The sequence below is a fragment of the Strongylocentrotus purpuratus genome, unplaced genomic scaffold, assembly GCF_000002235.5.
Source record: "Strongylocentrotus purpuratus isolate Spur 01 unplaced genomic scaffold, Spur_5.0 spur5_scaffold_6, whole genome shotgun sequence".
Lineage (NCBI taxonomy): Eukaryota > Metazoa > Echinodermata > Echinoidea > Camarodonta > Strongylocentrotidae > Strongylocentrotus > Strongylocentrotus purpuratus.
Window position 1 is genome coordinate 54,135,302 of NW_022145612.1, and position 6,973 is coordinate 54,142,274.

Here is a 6,973-nt window from a genome sequence, read left to right on the forward strand (position 1 = left end):
TAAGATTATCAGCTAATGTTTGTTGGGTTTCATATTCAACGATAGAAACAATGTGGACGGGGTCCTCAATTTTAGGATTTATTTCCTTTCGCACACGGGATATGCATCACTGTACCTTTTTGAGTGCCTCTCCCTTTTCCTTCAGTATCATTGCTCCGTTGATCTTTCCTTTTTATTCTAGGAGAGGAGTGGGTGTGGGAGCGATGGCCCAATGAGGAATTTGTGCTTTGTGTTTGCCGAGGACGCGAGTGTAGTGTAATATTTTTTTCTAAATGAAGTTTCGATTCGTTAATTTTGTTGGTGCGGGTTTTGGCTTTGGAGAGACTCGCAAGGTGCATTGCAGCCCCCCCCCCCCTACTCCGAGAACGGACGGACCCCATGCGTGTTACCAAAATGTCCGGTAAAGGGGTACTTTTCGTGCGACAAAGTACGGCCCGAGAATTGTAAAAAAAAAGGGGTGTATTAACTTTTCACCTGGAGATTTCTTTAAAAAGGGGGTGTTTTTTCTTTTTTTTCTCTCATCTCTTTGGACTCCTGAGAAATTATTCCGAATTTAGGGGGGTACAGTGAGCATTTTTCGTGATTTAGGGGGGTCTCCAAGGCAGGAAAAGCCCGCGAAAAGCCCACGAAAGGGGGGTTCGGAAATGTTGGCAGTCCTCAGATATTGGGGGTGCTTTCAAAAAGAGGGAACAAGCATAATGCGTATACCCTAAATAACACTGAGTGGGGGGGGGGGGGGCGGGATTGCAGGGCTACCATTCTGCGCTTATTATAGTCAGATTTTAATAGTAAGCCTTTTAATAGTAAGCCTGTTCTTGCTAACACTGTTTTCATTGTAAATGTACTATTCTTGGTATATCATATTTTCCCACATGTCCAATAGATTGTTTCCTGTTATCATTTCTAGGTAGGTGTGTGTCCTTATGATCGCTACCTGGTGCATATGATGTTGACTGGGTACTGTACAGATTATGAGAACCACTATTTACATCCATGGCGTCGCGAGGCCCCGTAATGGAGCCATAAAACACGACTTAGAAGCACCGGTGGAAATTGATGGAGTTAAATTGAATCGACTTTTACGAGACGAATGGGCTGTGTGACACATCTCTTCACTACGTACATTTAAGTGCGAAGCAGGGGGGGGGGGTCCTAGTGAATTTGCAGAAATGTTAACAGGAATTATAATAAATGTACAATGCCCTAGAGAATAACTGTAATAAACCACTGCCTATGAAACCCTGGGTAAAAATGAATAAATACGTGAACAGATAAATAAATAAATACGAGATGTTTTCATGCATCTGAAAATAAAGTAAAAAACAAAGGCATTGCCCCGCCTCCTCCTGGCTACGGCAGAGTTCTCTATATACCCACTTCTATTGTCAATATGCGATCTAGTAAAACTCATTACATTATTCAAAGCGTTGTTTACAGTGATTCACTCTGTGTTCAATGTATTTATCATTCGTGCAGTTCCCTAGTATGACTTCATTATATTCACATTGTACTCGCATGTCATACTTTACTCGTCGATAAAAATGCGTGCAAAATCTGTGTTAGATTTCATTTCCTGATTAAGTGTCTCAAGGTGACATTAGTTGCAAATAAGTATTGAATCATATCGACCAATGAGTACTAGGAGTTAAACATGAAACATTGATAAATTGAACCCAATAATTGGATGACTTTGGCGTGCTGAAATTTTGCTTTCATTTGTTAAACATTTTATAACTCAACTCTTATACAAGATATATGTACAAGTACCTCTATTTTTAGATGACATCAAGAAATATTATTTTGATCACATTTTTTGACGAGTAAATCATTATTTTTATTAAAGAAACAGAGAAGGAGAGGGGGAAGATAGAGAGATGGGAGGGTTGGGAAGATAGATAGAAAAATTGATAGATAGATAGAAATTAAAAAAAAAGAAAAAGAGAAAGAGATACGAGAGAGAGAGAAAGAAAGAAAGCGAGAGAGAGAGGGAACTAAGGATAGAAGGTTGCTGTTCCCGATTAACAGCGCCTATTGATTTCAACGGCGAATAACAGTCGTTGGGTCTTTATCTATTATCTCATTGCAGAGAAAATACTAAAAGAGAGCGGTTAGAAAGTGATGTGCTCCATGAGACGCAATCATACACAGAAATATATATATGCCACCTGAAAGCTGAGCTTTACAGTCATCTATTCCACGTCATCAGGATGGTAGATTTATAATCATCAAGATCATCATCATTCTCGAAAGATCAAACAATGCCATACACGTCAGAATACGCAAAATCTGTATCTGTATCAAAAACTGAATTCTATGCAAATGTCCTTGATATGCGATTGCCCCTACATATTTTATTAAAAATGAGGAACCTCTTAATATGACCAATGAATAATGGGACTTTCTGGTATCACTGCTATTAGTTATAATCATATCGAGAGATTTTTCATTGGTGGATGAAATGCATGGATGACTGTAGTAGAGGACACATCCCCAGGAATCACCCTTGTGTACATTATATTTAGGGTGCGTTTATATTACATTTTTTGTGTGCCTAGAATGAGCGTTTTCAAACGTCTTTCAGGCAAATTTTAAAGTGATAAACGCAAAGCCTTTTTCAAACGTCTTTAGATATGGGTATATTGAAACGCCGAAAAAAGGTGCGTTTTGAATGTGACATATTAGTCTATGGGCGCGTTTATTGGGTCTTGCCACTAGATATGTACATATCGTACCCCACTATCATACCCCACTATCGAACCCCACTATACGAAAGTGATTTGCGGGATGTCGCGTTTATCGTCTCTTCACGATTCAAAATAAATGTGTCTGCGCAGCTGTTTTGACCCGGGAAGCAGACAGTTTCTCGGAGGTCAACTACACACACATGCTTGTACACAACACATGGCGCGCGCTAGCCTCCGAACCCTTAACCTGGGTGGTCCGATTTGTATGTGGGGTTCAAAACTGTATGTCACATTCAAAACACACCTTTTTGCGTCTTTTCGATATGCCCATATCTATAAAGACCTTTAAAAAAGGCTTTGCGTTTATCACCTTCTAAATTTGCCTGAATGGCGTTTGAGAAACCTGATTCTAGCCAAAAATTTGGTCAATAAACGCAACCTATGATACTATATCTGACAAGGTGGTTCATCCTATCCAATCCGAAATAATTTTGAGATTTTCATGTAATGTTAAGAAGAGACAAGGCTAGTTCTATTTCTTTTATTTTTTACACACCCTTGTTTTCCTTTGAGTGCAGTAACAGCAGTATCAGAAAGATAGACATCTATCTCTACCCCCCCTCTCTCTCTCTCTCTCTCTCTCTCTCTCTCTCTCTCTTTATACATAGATATATATCACACTCACAATATTCTAAAGGGACCAGAGTTCACACAATATTATTAGTGTTAACTATAGTATGTTGTAAACTAGTAAAGGAAATATAGGGTTCCAATCATATAGGATGCACATTCAGGACATTAGAGGAGCATTGTTTTAACTTCAACAGCACTTACGATTTTATTTCTTCAGTTTAAGTGAGCATTTCAATATTCTTACATGAGTGTAAGCAAAGTAAAACCGTAATATTCAGATGAGGGTAAGGTTTTCCAGGTTGTCCTATTTCATGACATAAGTAGTCACAGTCGACTTCCTCCTTACACTACTAAATCTAACATCAAGATGTTCCTCATTTGAATATTAGCATATTACACCTGAAGGGATTGTTCGAACCATCCTCCTCTTGTGTCTCCTATATGATGTTGTGATGTTTGTGTTTACTTTCCTTTTCTCTATCTTTATCCCTCTATATCCCTCCCTCAACTTCTCTCTTTGGCTATCTTTTCCCACCCCCTCGATGTGACTTCAAATTACCTTTGACCTTAACATATCATCCTTGACAGTACCATAGTGTGAAGGTCTCCAAAGTGCATCTCTGACCCAAATTTGGTCATGATAGGACAAATGGTTATTTAAAATTTTTGACAGAAGAAAGACGAACACCATTTGGATCCTTTAATCTCCACTCCACCTTTCGTTGGCGAGACAAAAACTGGACATATAAGAAACACACAAGCTCCCATATCTCTCACACACTCACAACCATTATTTTCAGATTTGTTCTTATGCTTTAAGTAGAATCATTAGCATAAGAACTGTAACTGTAACGTTATTGGTAGATACCACCCATTCTCACAGTACTCATTCATATCTAAAACGCAAGAAGAAAGCATCATATTCCAATGTGTATCAATCTGGTGATGCATAATGAATTTACTCAAACTAATGCAATAACAATGTACTTTTCAATGATATGACTATAATATTCTCATTGCAATGTACCACAACAGAACTAATGATAATAAACAGCATGAAAGGGTCACATACAATTAAATGATTCCAACATGGTTTGGGGTACATTTAAGGGTGTTATTTTTTAACCATTATTATTCATTATCATAATTTCATTTGTTGTTATATATATATATATATATATATATATATATATATTTTTTTTTTTTGGGGGGGGGGGGGAGGGAGGTAGGGGAAGAGGAGGAGGTGATTTTAAACAAAACATCTTCATGTACATATCCTGTGCATGACTAATTTTAGTGGACTCGAGTCAAAAATATAATCCTTGAAGTCATACTAATACAATAATACTCCTTTCATTATTTTGTTGTCAAATATTAATTATGTGATGTGAGTGGTGTACCTCAACCCTATATGTTTTGTACAAGTTTTTTAGTAAAAAATAATCATATATTAATTCATGCACTGATCACCCAAATTATTTTATTCGACCCCTCCAGAAATCTGTAACACAATGGTTAAGTAACACGCCGCTCATATCAGCATAAGACATACTGGATATTTGTCTTAAGATTATATCCACTACATATGTATGAAGTAATAAACTCATCACCTCACAAACATGCTTCACTTCTGTATGCCTTCTATAATGATAGTATATATCTATACAACTGATACTGGTACTGATAATGTCTAGTACAATGGTTTATACATATCCTCTCTGTTTAATGTATAATAAATAAGTATCCAAAATAGGCTGTCTAGTTTACATTTAAGCAAGATAAAACTGAACAATAACACTACAGTTTTACATCTATCTATGGCAAGACACATTGCAAGTTACTTCATTTTCCTACTTTCATCTATTTTACTACTGTTTATTAAACCAAGGAAATTATAGCTTGCTGGCTTGAACATAATCATGAATGTGACTCTATTATTAGTAGTACTACAAATGTGTGCTATATTTCAGAATTTACAGCTTTTCTATAAACGCAATGCATTCTTGTGTAAATAATAATAATGGCTCACTAGGAATTCATGTGACAATTATTTTCTGTTTCTTTCTCCAATCAGGAAGTATAAATAAATATGTCAAAAAAGCATACTATTGTATAATGAAATTGAAATATCAATCAAATATGGCTATAGCTCTACCAAATTCTACATACAAGTACATTGCATCTATATAGTAATACTAATTCATTTCATACCATGACTGAATAACAATCTATATATATATATATATATATATATGTATCATCTGTTGAGAGCCAGAAGGGTGTTAATCCAGTATAAATACACAAGCCATGACCCTTATGTCTCTCAATGGTCAATATCTGTTTATATACCTCAACTATCATACACCAGATTGGAATGCAATATACAATATATATCATCTGAAATTATTTGGTGGTATGAATAAACTTTATAACTTTACATAATAGGTGATATCTATCATATACAAATAATGAATACCTTTTACCTCCATGAACATGATATAGTATAGACATTACATATATTTATGTTTATTCATTCATTTATTTTTCACATTTGAATATCACATTGCTAAGGGAAGCACATTTACACATTTACCTCCGCTTTCAAGTCTTGCTTATTACTTCTTGTGCAGCTAGCTTTGCATACAGGTAACATGGGCCTTCGAAAGTCACATTATGAGTTTAAATACCACTTTAAATTGCAAATATCGGTGCAGTGATGGAATATCTTGCATGAGATACGATTTGGCTAGGTATGTTTATGGTTCAGGAAGAAAAACCAACTATCTTCGCTTCGACCATGTTAAATGGCAGTTCAAAATCATGGAACCATGATTTCTGAGTCTGCTCAAAAATCTGATTTGCTTGCCTACAGAAACAGTTCTGTTAGTCTAGGTGTGTACATTTGACAAAACATTAAAATGAATCCATGTGCATGTGCTCATTTGTGTGTATATATGTAGCTTGTGTGTTTTAACAAATTTTGTCAATCAGATCTGGCTTTTTACTCTGAGGACCAACCTTAACATGAGCTTTCTTTTAATGTATTTATTCCATAAAGAAGAAAACTTGATATGACCAGAGGCAAATTATTGTTCCTTCTGTTATTATCATCATTCATCAAAAGTTGTAACAAGTTGGGTTTTTTTCTTTTCATTTTTCACATGAAAGAAATACGTGGTATGGGAGACGTTTCACAGAATTTGCCCAACATCACCACCTGCAAGACGAGACTGGGACTAAAACTCTGGGTCATACAGGCGAACCAATAAGTTTATCACTAGACCAACTCACATTAACCCATTCTTGCTACACTGTGTTAAATGCAGGATGTTCGTATTACGTTATGCTACGTTTACACTATGTTCCCGGCGGCCACGGCAACCACATTTCAGGACAACGTGGACGAAACGGGATGAACGTGAGACAACGTGGGGGACCGTATGAGCAAACGTGACAAGCCGTGATTGCCGTGGATGCCGGGCCAGATTTTTAAACTGTCAAAAAATTTGCCACGGCAGTCGCGGTAGGAATGAGAAACCTAGTAGGCCGTAGGTAAACGGGGTGAGCGCAACAAAACGTGACAGAACGTAACAGGCCGTAACAGAACTTGGAGGTGGTCCGTAGTGGGACGGTTTAAAGCACCCGGCACGCTACGT